Source organism: Ptychodera flava, unplaced genomic scaffold, assembly GCF_041260155.1.
Source record: "Ptychodera flava strain L36383 unplaced genomic scaffold, AS_Pfla_20210202 Scaffold_31__1_contigs__length_3010019_pilon, whole genome shotgun sequence".
NCBI lineage: Eukaryota > Metazoa > Hemichordata > Enteropneusta > Ptychoderidae > Ptychodera > Ptychodera flava.
Window position 1 is genome coordinate 2111557 of NW_027248353.1, and position 15691 is coordinate 2127247.

The following is a 15691-nucleotide window of genomic DNA, read 5'->3' on the forward strand; positions in this document are numbered from 1 at the left end:
ATTTCCAGACGATACCAGTAAGGTACCATTGGGCCGTACTTGCAGTGCGTATATGGAGTTGAACTGGTCAAATTCGAGTGGTATACAATCTCCGGGGATGTTTTATTGCTTTTATAAGCTTATTATACCAGTATATTGAAATTTTGCATAACACGTTTTAACCCTCAAATGACATTTCTTTGATAATGAGCTAACGTGAATTTTGCGTATTTAGAGGGCCCCATAACATGAATATCTTTATGTTTATGTTTATCATTGCCCGGTACCCGTGAAGTACAAATGTCACGCAACGCAAAGAACTGGATTTTCAAAAGAGTAAACGTTTTATTTCAACACATAAGTATACAGTACCCTACTTGTACGTAGGTCAGTGAAAGCTAATAATAGAAACATTTACATAACAATACCAGTGTCAACTTTTGAACCCCGAACGAGCAATCTGAACCTGATACCTCGACCTGAAACAGACGTTACAATGCGCGCCACCTAGAGCAGGATATTTCGCTCCATTCCAAACGGAGTTCAGTCATTTTTGTTGACGAATTTAATGTTTATCGGACCATTGAATATGCAGTTTTGAAACAAACCTGAAGTTTGATTCATCATGTTGCTTGAAATGATTGGAGTAGGACACGCATCAGAATTTGACTCGACAGAACACTAGTACAGAAATTTGCGAGAAATTTGCGAGAAATGGACACTTTCTCGTTTTTTTGCGAGAAGTAAGCGAGGATTCATACTTTCTTGCAATAACTTAGCGAGAATTTAATTTTCTCGCAATCAGCTGGCGAGAACTGTGTTTTCTCACTTAGCATCTGCGAGAAACTGAGTTCTCGCAATCAATCAGCGAGAAATTTGTTTTCTGGCTCTGCATCTGCCAGAAACTGTATTCTTCTGTGTAAGCATTTCACGAAAATTTCACAATTTCTCGCAGATGTAGAGCGAGAAAACATAGTTCTCGCTGATTGATTGCGAGAATTCAATTTCTCGCAGATGCATGCGATAAAGCACAGTTCTCGCAGCTTGATCGCGAGAAAGTATGTATTCTCGCTTACTTCTCGCAATAAGGCGAGAAAGTGTCCATTTTTCGCAAATTTCTCGCAAATTTCTGTACTAGTGGAAGAACACACGGTTGGTTGTTGGCAATCATCATCTGCCTGGGCTGTCTGCAGCGTCTGTTCGTTGTACTCTATGCTTTCGGAAAGAATCCCAGACAAGTTTCGACTTTGTTCAGTGGTAAGTTTATTTGTGTATGACCTTACACTTGCCTCGTTTTTATAACAGGATATATAGTAATCATGTGCCGCGTCTCTATTCCTGCAGAGTCTAAAACCGAGCATGCCGTCGCTCTAAGACAATGATTTGAATAGATACGGGACAACGCTGCCGCCTTTGAAATTTCTTTCTTTATATCGCCCAATTTATTGACCCCAACGTGGACATTGGACAACCAGACTGGGTCATCCGAGAGGAAATTAATTTTCGGTCGCTGAAGCAAGCAATTGCTACCAGGATCTAACTTATTCAAATAAATTTCAAAGGATGTTACCGGGCATCACTCATTGTCGGTGGCGTACATTTTAGCTTGGGACGCATAATCATCGCAGGGGTGATTTTTGTGTTTTTTTCCTGAACCGCGTATTCAACGAATTTCTAACCGAATACATCGGATTTGACTCGAAATGATTCTTTCGTTACATTCCGTAACCCCTCGCAACCACTTCGCTCAAAGTGAAATGTAAGATCGAACCACACTTTCCTTAAAAGACTCGTAGGGGTAGTGCTACTGAGCACACCGCTTTTTGCAAATTTTGCAAGTCCGCCTTGCATATTATCGGCACTTTATGTTCACCGCGATCTAATCCCGTGGATTTCAGCTGTTTCAAAAGTGCTTTGCCTTTGTACAAGTTACGTTGACATTTCTGTGGAACTGTGGTGAGTTGAGATGTCGATTTACGGCTGCTTGAGTCCGCTTAGGCTTGACCGACCGTTGCTTTCCATCTTGGCTCCTCATTTTAGAAATATAGTAACATGTTCAGGTCTTGCACTGGAAGAGTATCAAAATTTGGATTTTTACCAATACTTGCTAGCCATTCTAGAAAAAAGCGAAAAAAGCGCGTCATTTTCTTTCAGTCAGTGTTTTTGTTGTTTTATCAGAACACTGAGAGCACGATGTGTACTCATTCACGGCACGCAACTATGTAACTCACCTTTCAAAATCTTGACTCCCCAAAGAGTCTGCCGCTTCGTATTGTTTTCATCTTTCAAGTTGATTTCTCGATGTCTTCAATTTCTTTTTCACTGCAGATCGCGAACCTTTTTGGTTTTGGTTTTAAGAATTCCTGCGTCTCATTCAGAAAATCTGCTTCAGATAGTTCTTGGATACTACAAGATTCGACGGGAACGACCTCGACACTCTTCACGGAAGCCATTGTTTATGTTTGTAGCAGATGAACGCGCACTGGTTTCGAGTACAGAGGACTCGCCGTTGCTGACGACTCGACATTCCTATCATTAAGTAGAAAATTACATGTGCTATTTTTCAAAACAGACGCAAATCTACTGTTGTTATTTTTGTTTATGTAATTTAGTACAGAAAATCTGCAATATCATTTGAAACAAAGCTTTTTTCCTGTTTTTTTTTTGTTTTTTTTGGTTTTTTTTTGTATTTGAGAAAGGAAATTCACACACAGGGCCACTTGGATAGATGCCAACTGTGGTACGTCACTGGTGGTATATGGCACAAGACCACTAATTAATTTCCCATAGGCCAGCACAGTAGCGTTGAGCTCCATTTTCCTATTTTAAAACATTCAGCGGCACGAATCATCTTAACAGGTGTTAGGTCAATGTCAGTTTGACTACTGATGAATTTTTCGTGTGGGCAAGTCCATGGAAATTTTGAGATAGCGATGAAAATAGCGCCCTCAGTGGTGTTTTTGACAAAATTCAGGCTTATTGTTATGATATCTATGGCCCCTAGAACTCCTCATATTACCACCGAATGCTTCAGCCATTATTCACAACAGTCTGCATTTTGATTCAGGAAGAAAAATATCTTTACAAAAATTCTTGACATTAAAGTTCAAACTAAACAAGCATCCATGCAGGTATCAGAACTTCAAGGTCTGCACTATTTTTATTGCGAACTATCTTCGTTTTTTACCCGGAAGTGAATTAGTGGTCTTGTGCCATATCACCAATATACCACAGTCATTTTCACGTCTCGACCAATCAGATAGCTTGATTTACACTATCAATATACTGGTATAATATAATAGCAGATATCTCGCTCTAAGACCGATCTTTGCACTGAGTGCATGCAATTTCATGGATAAAATTCGTCGCTTAATGTTCGCATGGAAAAAAATTGCAGGTCGTACCACAATACAAATTGATCATGAACAAATGATGACTCTTTACGAGACAACATCAAATGGAAATGACAAAGTGTACTTGCATAAATGTCAAAACATTACATCGCCACCAAAATAGTGCAGTGTACCTCCCTATACTTGTAGATACCGTGGACTCAGATACCCAATAAAGCACACTTAAGTACAGCTGACATTAATATTCACTGTTACTTTCCTCGTCACATATGGCAAATACTTAATTGATTGTTGTTGTATTTCTATATATCTCCTCATATATGATTGTCACTTTAATGTGCAGAAATTCGTCTTTACAATAGTTTAACATTTACCTCAGCACCATTTCGTGCAATTGCCGATGAAATGACACCAGCCGAGTGACAGCCACTTTGTGAAAGAAAAGACAATGAAATGAATATTAGCGGGACTCATATCTAAGTATTCTCCAGGAAACAAAACATGTAAAGTTAATCTTGAAATTATTTCCCCCTCTCTTTCGGTACCGTTTCACGACAGTACTTGATTTGTATTGGTCTATGGGGATGACTTCTGAGCGTAATTATTTTACGTGTACACGTGTACACGTGTATTAGAAAAAATACTCATTCGAGAAAATGATTCGTTAGGCTTACCACAATTAGAACTTCTTTCCCTCTGAATTTACTGGGTTCTCGGTACTCATTTGCATGAATTTTTGTCCCCTTGAAGGTTTCCATCCCAGGATATGAAGGAGTAAACGCCTTGTTGAAAGCGCTTGTGCAAATCATGACGTAATCAAACTCTTCAGTGGAAAGCTTGTCATCCTTGTCTACGATCTGTAACTTCCAATACTTGCCATCGTTGTTGCTTTGTGCCTCGATTACGTTTGTGTTGAACTGAATGTGCTTCTCGAGATTGAAATGCTTCGCATAGTTCTGGATATGACGAAGTACCATTGGGTAAGGCATAAATGGTGTGTTTTCTTTCTGATAGGGAAAATCTGAAAATGTCATAATTTCTTTGCTGGTGTTGCATACAATCGAGTCATAGAGGGTGGTTATTGTCCAGGCCGCAACTCTGGTGAGTAATTCCATACACCACCTAGGAGGAATTTAAATTTCAATTTTACAAACAACACAATTCAACCGACAATGTAGTGATGTTTTTAGGAGAATGTGTACGCGTAGTGCGCATGATATAAAATATTGAAGCTGGTGTGATTCATATCTTTTCATGTGCAGAAAATGTCAAGCGACTTTGGTTTGGACTAGAATTCAAATGACAACCATAAGCATATTGACATACCAACTTCATAATGTGTCAAGACAACGTCGGGGACTAGAACAAGAACTTAGCAAGTGACGTACGAATCAAAATTGCTAGCAGCAAAACATCTGTACAGTGTACAACGTGCAAGACGTCATTGCAATCTAACCAATATGTCGTACCTTTACGATTTAGGTCCGTCAAGGATACTTATAATCGATGTCAGCACAACACAATACACTTTGGCACTGACAAGAATTCAACTGCTCTGGCCCTGTTTTTTTCGCACGCTTTTGCCGGTCCACCTGAGAACATGTTGGTTTGTTGTCCGCCAGTGATTCAAGTTTCTGACCCACTTGGCCCACAGAGATTTCGAACGAGCTTCACACATCCTTACATTGGTTAAGCAACAACGAACCACTCTACGACAGCTGTGTTGTAAATAAGGTTATCAAAGCGGAAGGGGACTATTATCTAGATGTCAACGACTAATTATTCTTCAGAATTCTGGCTACGATTGATGTCCCATATTGTTGAAAGCGCCTTTGTAAGTTTTTTCACCATGTTAAATCTACATTTATCAACTGTAGTGTCTAACAGTGCCGTCTACTTAAGCAATGATAATTTGACTCTCAAAATCTTAATAAAAAAACAGAGAGATAATTTCATGCCACCATTCGATCTCGAAAAGGGTTTACAGCCGCTGTAAGATCTGATTTAGTCGATCTCTATAACGAGCGACATGGCGAATAGAATATTAATTGACACCAAAAACCATAAAAAATCTGCATTTGTGTCTAGATATTGATTGGCACTGTCTGTGATCCAGTGAGCTGCCATTTTTTTTCCAGCGAAATTCACGCGCCTTGAAAAGCGCGAGTGTTGTTGACATCGGTGTCGTTGTTGGACCCCTTTTTCGTTCCCCCACTTTCATGACGCTGTCTCCGTCTCTGCTTTGAACGCTGAACATGCACGGATCTCTCACGGTATTAAGGTATTTTTTGTCACCAAGGCCGCTCGTGGAACGTAATATTTTGTATACGGCACGGGCTCTCAACAAGATATTGAACGTCATTACAAAACGTATCCACTGTCCCGGGTGCTTTTCCAAATGCGCAAAAAATGTTTCAAATAAAATATTCGGTATGTTGCAAAGGAAAGTATAAATGCACGGCTAACAGACACGCCTCGTCTGACTTTGATTTTGCTGGCAAATGTAGATCACAGAAATGAGCAAAACTCACGGTTGATCTCTAAAACGCTAATTTGTCCGTGACATTTTTATCAGACTTAATAATAACTAGAGAACTTGTCGACGTCAAACTCGATATATGGTACTTGTAGCGTTCCATGCTACCCTGGGTTTGGCCGTTAAAAGTTTCACAAGTCTGGCCTTGTCCGCTTGTTTCATGGAAAAACAAATTTTCGTTTACAAAAAGTGAGCCTATAAATCTAGATATTGAAACATAGAAGGCATATCCAACGAAATACTGAGTCGCTAAAGCTTAAATTCTATGTAAGGGGACGATGTCAAAAGTTCAACGTCGGGAGAAACGACGTACCGAATTTTTCCCGCTGACACCGCCGTCTCTTTAAAAACCTTTGAACCTCATATTGTAAATGAACTACATCAATAACGTCGCAACAAAGTCAAGGTTGCCTCTTCCGCACTGTCACTAAAGAATATTGTCCAAGGGCTAAAGCGCACGAATCTCTATGAGTCATGTCTCACAAATCACTCACTTGACCTCCACTAACTTTATTAACAACTCCACCCTGTTTTGTTAAGTAGCAAAGTACATCCTAGGTCATCCAACAACTCCACCCTGTTTTGTTAATTACAAGCGGACATCCAGGGTCATCCAACAAAACTTTTTTGTTAATGTATGATAAGGCAAACAGTCGGTATCATTTAAATGTGAAAGTTTAGTAGGAGCAGTCAACTGTGTATTTGAATTGAACTATCTTCGCACACATGACAGTACAAAGAGTTGTTTAGACCAATATGGCAACTTAAAGGGGCAAAGTCGGCCATTTTTTCACAGAATTGTGTTTGATTCGAGATACTACTTATATAGTTTGACATGTTGAAAGATACTTAGTGAAAAGGTGACCATGCAAATATTAGACCCCGGTTTCAGACATGATACATGAAATCATCGCGAAAATGAATTAATAGCCATGACCATTAAATCATTTTCGCCTTGGTTTTATTTAATTTGTCTAACACGGGGGTCGAATATGCATGGTCACACATTCATTCGGTATCTTTCAACATGTTAAACAATATTAGCAGTATCTTGCATCAAACAAAATTCTGTGAATAAATGACTTCACTTAATGACAACCCCCGTATTGAGAGGAATGCAAATTACTGTCAAGGTCACCTTTACAATACTGTTTTCAGGGCAATGTAAAACCTTAGCGAGTTCAATGTTACCTTGGGCGAACTTGCTGGCGTGATTCGTTTAAGTCGTAGTTGGCAACTTTACTTTCATGCACTGCACAATTTAAGACGACGTCGCCATATGCGAATGCGACCCGAGTATTTAGTTTGTTGCGAGTCTCATGGTAAAATTAGCTTCAGTAAATGTTAATAGTAACGCATACCATCAAAATGAGGCTACCATCTCTGCAGTAACTCCAGGTCACGGTAGTGCTTCTCCAAAGCGACAATAATCCGACTGATTCTCTGCGCTCTATTTAATTCATCTATATTGCTAAATTTTATTTTCTGTTGATTTCTTGCATTAAGTACACTTGCAATTCGAGGTTTTTATCTGAACTTACGGAAGTATGTGTACAGCGCAATTCATGGTTTTGTGGATGACGTCACAAAAACTGCTTTTGATAACATGTGTCATGCTGTGTCATAAATGTTTACAAAAAGTGAGACGAAGCCTGTTAGATGAAGTAAAAAATTATCCCCTTCAGAGTAAAATGTAATTATAACACTCAATTACCTCCGTTTAGCTAAAGATTTTGACTGTAACAACCTGACAGTTATTTCTGAGAACGTTTATAGGAGTATTACATGCAGCCTGATATACGTAAGTTATGAAAACGTCATAAACAGGAATAGCTTCATTTCTCAAGAGACCCCAAGCTTTCCATACTTAGTTACGGCTAAATGAGGAAGGAAATCAGGTAGTTAGCTGGTATATGTAATACAAGTCAGTAAATAGGACCGTTTACCGTGTCTGACCTTTATAACACTCTCAGTTTGATCAGAAGTCTCAGAAGTACGCGTTGCGGAACTGGCCTATTAGTTTACGTATGACTGCCATGGTTAAGAGTGATTAGGGTAGTACGCGCCTCGAAAGTAAAAGACTAAAAGAATTCCCCTTGGATTGTATATTTATCACAAAAACAGTCTTATTTTTTCTTTTGACATAGATGGATAAAAATTATAGTAACAAGTTGCATGAATTTTGTCAGGATTTGTGTTTTATTCGCGTGATTACTTTGAAAGTAATGGAACTACTTTGAGATAATTGGATGGTGAAGTAATGTCTCTTCAATCTAAAAATGTAATGTCATCTGCTTTTCCTTTTGTATAACACTCTTGATTTTTTGAGTAATTTGCGATATTGCATCATTCAGCTATACTATACCCCGCACTTTTGAGAAATTTGCAAAATACGAAAATCCAATTATCCCAAATTAGTTAACCCAACCTTGTTTTTCATTTAATAACTAAAGCGGCCCGTCATCGAGGAGATACTTTCATTCATAAATCCCATCAAGTAAAATTTTTTATACACCACATGGTATCTCCACCAATCAGACATACGGATTCGGTGACACGAACGTGTCAATCATTTTCTCGCGCTGTACCGATGCCAAGACAAGTCGGTCATCGGCGGATATAGCTTTCACCGCGCTAGCGACGGATAGCCATAGTATTTAAGTTATTTACAATGAAAACTTTAATGTGACTTGGAATGAGGCCTTTTCTGACGGAAACATTGCACCTGACTAAATGAAATATAAATCACGATTTGATGAAATATAAATCGCGAAATATCATGCAGAAATGCCATTACATGCGAAACAGATGATTATACTTAATGACAGTAATCAATTTCAAGATGTAAAAGGCGGCGGGGACGATTTGTTACCGATATCTAGACTGAAATTTCTCCATGAAATCTTGATATATGTACTGTATAGATTTTGGATTGAAAAAAATTAATTTCGAGCACGCAAAATGTCTCGTCGGCATTGTTTTCATGTTCAAGGACAAGAAACTGCCTCTTTCAAACTCAGAATCATATGCAATTTCTATTTATTGTTGTTTCAAAGTGAACAGCAGTTAACTGTTTCTGACATACATTGTAATCGCTCCAAAATATATAAAACTTATCGAAGGGCCGCGTGTAAAAAATCAAGACACTCCACTGAAGGATATAATAATATCTTTCCACTACATAAATATCTCAAATAAAATATCTTAATTAAAATATATATATGCCTGTAAGTACCGGCTTTCCAATCGCCAATTGAAGGGATAGAATACAAACTGTAAAAGTGTACAGACTACTTATCTCATCTGGGACGGCAAAGCTCCAGTCCCAGAAATGTAACAGTCAGTCGGATGAATAAACAGTCCTTTGGCTTGCAGGCTTGAAAGGTGCACAAAGTTCAAATAAAGTGTTGGCTATGAAGGTCTTGACAAATCTCGAAATTAATACTCCTGGAGTTTCGGAAGACTTGAAGTAACACGCAAGAGACACGATCCCAAAATGTCTGACTGCAAGCTGTGCTGTCCCCTATGTATACTCATGTGGTTATAAAAGAGCATATAAAACAATCCAGAACTTTTATTGCCATGCTTATAACTGCTCTAAAAGTATCTCTCTTACACAACTAATTAAATTTTCATAACAATCCAAACATGACTGATCGAATTCGAGGTTGTGAGGTCATGAAGGACAGTGGTCTTGAGAATGTTCCAGACTAATTAAACTCAGGTCATGAGTGTGGGGGAAAATGACCTACATAACAACAGTAAGTGTATTGCTTTTCATAATTCTCACTTGGATGAAAAGTAAGATGTCCTCATGACACTAAATATGTTCAGTTAATGTGGATAAATATTACAATACAAGCAAATGCAGCGTGGTCTTCATTTGGCAAATAAATATGACAACATAATCGCTTTATCAAGGTCAAACCATTATTTTTACGCAAGAGTTGATCATAAAATATAGATTATAATGAATAAACCCAATATGTATTTCTACGCGAAATTCTACGATTTTTTGTCTGCTGCATCATGAGTCTCCTAAATTGGAGAATACCAGCCAGCGGTAAATATTGAAGTCTAGCGTCTACAGTTACATGTAAAACTCACATATTATTATTTGTTAGATTGTAACCAGGACTCGGTTACCAGAAAACTAGTTCCTGCTTAGGGGTGTCGGAACATAGGGGTGTCGGAATATAGGTTTGTAGGAATATAGGGGTGTCAGAGCATAGGGTTGTGGGAATATTATGGGGGTGTCAGTACTAAGGCTTGTGGGAATATGGGGTGTCAGAACAAAGGGATGGGGGAATATATGGGTGTCAGAACATTGGGTGTCGTGGTGTCGGAATATTGCGGAATATTGTTATGTGGACATCATGGCAGCGGTGTCGGAATATAGCGGTGTTGGAATTTAGGCGTGTCACAACATACGGGTGTGGGAATACAGGGGTGTGGGAATATATACGGGAGCGTTCAGCTATTATGGCCTGGGTTGGCCGGCAAATTCTTCCTGCGCATTAATCAAAATAAGTGAACCCCCCTACCCATTGCAACAAAAAATTGATGACCCCTTTTAGATGACAAATATTTCATGACCCCGAATTGCGCAAGTAAAGCTGCACAAAAACACCTCGGGGCGATAGAATTCCCAAAAAATAGATTTAAAGATTTTTTTTTTTCCAAATGATCCTCCTTACAAATTCACAAAGTGTTAATGTTCAAATTTCTCCTTCTGACTTGGTATAATTTTGAAATTACCCCTCCAAGGGATTGGACATAAATTTAAGGTTGGTCGCAATATTTGTGCGCAACCATGTGTGTACAAAATTTTGATATTTGGATTTAATTGACAATCAGCTGTTGATAGTGTTGATTCACTGTACAAAAGTATATCAATGCATTTAGGCCTATATATATTCGATAATTGGCATGGATATACTTAATTTGAATAGGGTTGTTACAACTGGTATCTGGACAAATATTTGACTTTAGAATTTCACCAACACTGTTCATATACTATAAGCTTACATGGGAGTCTTTGATAAAATTACGAATTTTTTTTTTTCAATGAAAAACTTGCTATATTTGTGCATATAGAAACGAAGAATAATTAGAGGTTATTACCCAATTTCGCCTGTTCCTGTGTTGTATCAGCATTCGTGTCATTTGTGCTGCGTCAGACACGAGACGAACTCGAGTGTCTGACGCAGCACAGATGACACGAATGCTGATACGACACAAGGAACAGGCGATATTGGGTAATAGCCGATTTATCATATACCCATGCCCATAATTTTACTAATAGAACGAAAAACCTTAAATTTTGAGGCTTTACTTTATTACTCCTTGCGCATAAATATCAGAATGTTTATGTGAACAGGCTTCATTCACAAAGTATGACGAAGCTGTCAAAAACACTGACAACAGCGCGACATCGCTGCAAGCCGTCCATATCTGAATGAAATCCAAGAAGAAAGACACTGGGATATAAAAATCGTCATAAAGGAGGAATCTTTGAAGGTGCAATATGCTATTACAATTGTAACCGATCAAAAACTGTGCTCAGCTTTAAATTTATCCTGATTTCGATCGTCGTACGGCACGGAGCTCGAGCGGAGAGGGACGCCATTTTGTTTATTTACCCTGAGAGTTACCATGTCAACAGTCGTCGCGCGTGCGACATCGCTGTCACGCCACGCGCTCACTACCTGTTCGGGGGAGACCATGGACAAGTGCCTGCCGCGCGAATGGCAGAATGTTTGCTAGAACTTGACCCAAAAATACCATGGGAAAACATTTCAATACTCAACATGTTATTTCCGTATTTGGCAACCAGAAATACCCGTGTTCCACGAAGCTCTTCAAGTTTTCGGCGACATCACTTCGCAGGCGGGGAGCGGCAGCCACTTTGTTGTCTACGTTGTTTACCAACAAACTGCTGATGTAGTTCGGGAAAACTCTAAAACTGATGACGTTCATCGTGCATATCTCGACGTTTACCGTGAAATATCACGGCTGATATTTTACGGTGAATGTCACTAGCATGTAGCAATATGGGCGTGGGTATATGGTAATGAATATAATCGTACTTGATTAGAATATGATGGTTGAAGATGCATACTATGTGTACAAGATAATTTCTTCCAATACAAAAATAGGTACATCTGTGTATTTATGAACTCTAGATTATTAATATTAATGTACTTAATAGGACCAGGGTGGTTATAAATGGATATGTATGCAAGAAATTTGATTTTAGAATTTCACTGAAATGTAGATTTACTATACATTGTTGTCTATGCGAAAACTGTATTATTTTTCCAATACAAAACTATCTAAAACTGTGTATTTATAGACATTTGATAATTCATTTTAAAGTACTTAGGTAGACTAGGGTGGTTAAAGGCTGACATGTGTGCAAGAAATTAAATTTTGGCATTTCACCGAAATGTTGATCCACTATGTACATTGGAGTCTATGAGAAAACTATGAATTGTGTTCTTACAATGCTAAACGAAATAAATTTGTGTTTTTATAGGTGTTTGTGACGTAGTATCATGTGATTAATTTTCATGAGCTGTCATAACTATTCATGAGGGCATGTATATCTCTCTTAGTACTCAAGCCAGTCTCCAGCTTACCATCACTCTATGTACGTAGCTTAGAGCTTAGTGTAATAAAGTAGCATCTTAGATTATATAGTACTCGCTGTTTCCAGTCATCTTTACATCCCTTCATCATTTGAATACCAGCCTTGCCGGCCCCGACACGCTACCACGTATATAACTGACAATACCAACGTAACCTCGGTTATTTTAATAATTGATACAAATGTGCTTGATTCAAATAGGGTGTTTGACAGTTCAGATGTTGACAACAAGTATGACATTCGAATTTCACCTAAACGTATAATTTCACTTTTCATGGTGCTAGTTGTCTCGAGGTAACTGTTAAATAATTTCCCTGACAAAACTTGCTATATCTCTAAAATGTAAGTAATAGGAATTGTTCATTGCCCTCAGTGACCTTGATTTACAATAAGATAAGCCTCAGAATTTCCAAGGCAAGATGTTCATGTGACAAATAATTATAGTTGTATTGAGATTTACAGCTAAATGACTTCAGGGAATGAGATCATGCAGCGAATCACTTTAATCTCTCAGAATATTTCTGAACACTGAAACTGCTTTTTGACGGGCGGATACTTGTTGAAATTAAGTGACCCCCTTGAGCTGTTTAAAAATATATGACCCCCTCCCCTTGCAGCTTTCAAATTTCAGGTGCCCTTCGAATTTTGACGGCCCAACCCCGGCTGTAATAATTGAACGTTCCCTAAGTGTATCAGAACTAAAGGGATGTGGGAATATATAGGGATATCAGAAAAGGGGGGTTGTGGGAATGGTATGGGAATATATAGGAAATATGTTTTTTCATGTAAGGCTAAGAGTTTCAAGAACTTTGAGCCGGCAAATTTTCTTGTAGATTTAGAGGAAATATCGTGGTCTGTGTTGGATATTTATGATGACCCAAACGATAGACTAGATACTTGGTGTAAATTATACAAGGATGTTTTAGAGAAGCACGCCCCTTTGAAAGAGAAAATGGTTCAAAAGGGCGGTGCAACCTGAATAACTCACAGAGGATATTGTTAAGGCCATCCAGCAGCGTGACAAGGTCAAGTCTCAAAAGAAGTATGGAATGTGGGAATATGGGGCTGTCGGAAAATAGGGCACTCACCATGTTGAGTGATGGATGTACGTGTGCGGGGCATTTATCGACATATTTACGGGACGCATTTATTAATAACTGAAAAGTCATCACTTCGGCAAACAAGCATATTTTGATTACTTGGACAGAAATATGATCTTTTTTATATCAAATACAAAATACTTACTTAATAGATAGATACATTATATAGGGCACCAAAGCTATGATGAGACGCAAATCTTATACCACACAAGAAACTGAAAATACAGCTGTCAGGGAGAAAGTAGTTTTAAGTTCTGGCAGTAAATATCTGCGATGTTTCATCGGTAGAAGTCCGGTTGGATCGTTCGCATATGAGCGGGGAAGGAATAAAAACGGCACAGCAACAGAAACGCTTGCACGTGCTGAACGAAACGCTCACCACACATTCCGGTAGCATTTAACACTGACAGAAGTCCAGCAAGAACCTCAAACCTTTGTGATACATGTCCTCGTCTGTCAGGCTGGCCAAGGTCATTTAGCAGCCTGGATAACCACTAACATGTACACGAACAAGCTCGATGTCATCCATGTGCCAAATAAACTTCTGGGTCACGAGTTTTGGACTCCCTAACACAATGAAACTTCAAGTAGAATGACACCTTCGAGTTTCGCAAGTCGTATTTGACTATTCGTGTGCTCATTTTTTACTTTTGCTTGCTGGCTATTGTTCTTGGGGACATTTATGACTTAGTCAAACCTGCGAGTTACTGAAAAGTGAGAAAGTGGAAAATACAACTTTGAGTCCAAAATGGAAGTTAGTCAGAAATGAGCGTTTGAAAGTTGAAAATGCGACCACCATTTTGGAAATGAGAGCAGTAGCCAGTAGTACCTTCGCTGACTAAACACTACACTCATCGAAAGATAATAACATTTCTGTAATCACGTGATCTAAAATGTAGATGGCCAGATGATGAGAAGCAAGAATTAAGTGATGATTTCATTTTTTGTTCGTTTTGCTTTGACCTCGGTCAATTTCAATGTCGGGCTGCTCTCGGACTCAACACGCATGTGTCTAACATACATATTCAGTAATGTAATTACTGTGGTTTGACGCCGCCTTCCGGAGTTGGTGCATAGTTTTCTTGCCTCAGTCATAAATGTAGCATATAGTGTTCTACTTCCATGTATGAATTGTCCTTGGGAAAATTTTGTGACCACGTAATCTACCTTTTGTCACCCAAGGAATCGTATAAGCTGTACGTGAATTTAAGAACAAGTCAGAGGCGGAGTTGAGCGCATCGATTTGCACACGCTTGTTGTTTATTTGTTTCACCAGAGGTTTTATAGGGGTCCATGAACACTTGACGTTTACTGCTTTTGTTCTGCAATTCGAGAATCTACCCGTGCTTTAATACACAAACATAAAAAAAGGTAATTTTCTTCAAAATGATCCGGTTTATTCAAACCGTGAAATCGTCTCAGGGTACATTCTCTGATTTAATCCAAACAATAAAAAACCGCAGAGGCCGGAATCGACGAGCGATGTCATATTCATCTTGACCAATGCCGAGTCGTGGTTAAGCCCAAAGGCTAAGCCAGATATACTTTCTTTATTTTGTTTTTGCTGTCGTTTTGTTCTTTTGTACTCGTTGAACTTTTCTTGTATTCATGCAGGTCGAGTCTATTGAAACCCGTGTGTCAATAGCCATCTATGGCTCAAGGTTGTGTCAATAGCCAACTGGTCTTGTGTTTGGCTATTGACACCCCCTGTTTTTAGCTCCACTGTCAGCGACGCGAAGCTTATCAAATAGGTTGATTTTCCGTCGTTGTCCGTCGTCGCCATCCGTCAACAATTGGGTTGACCTCACTTAAGTTTGTTCAAATCGTGGTGAAATATGCATATTTGTATTTTTTTGGGCATTCTTTGGTGTTTTACGTAAAAAAATCTTCTTCTCTGAAATCGCTTGTCCGATTGTTTTGAAATTTGATATGCTGTTGACTTAGGCTGACTTATCGTGGTGAAATTTGCATATTTGTATTTTTAAGGCAATTTTTGTCATTTTTGGTTGACTTGTTCTTCGAAACTACCAGTCAGATAGCTTTGGTATTTGGTACATATGTCCCTAGGGATGAT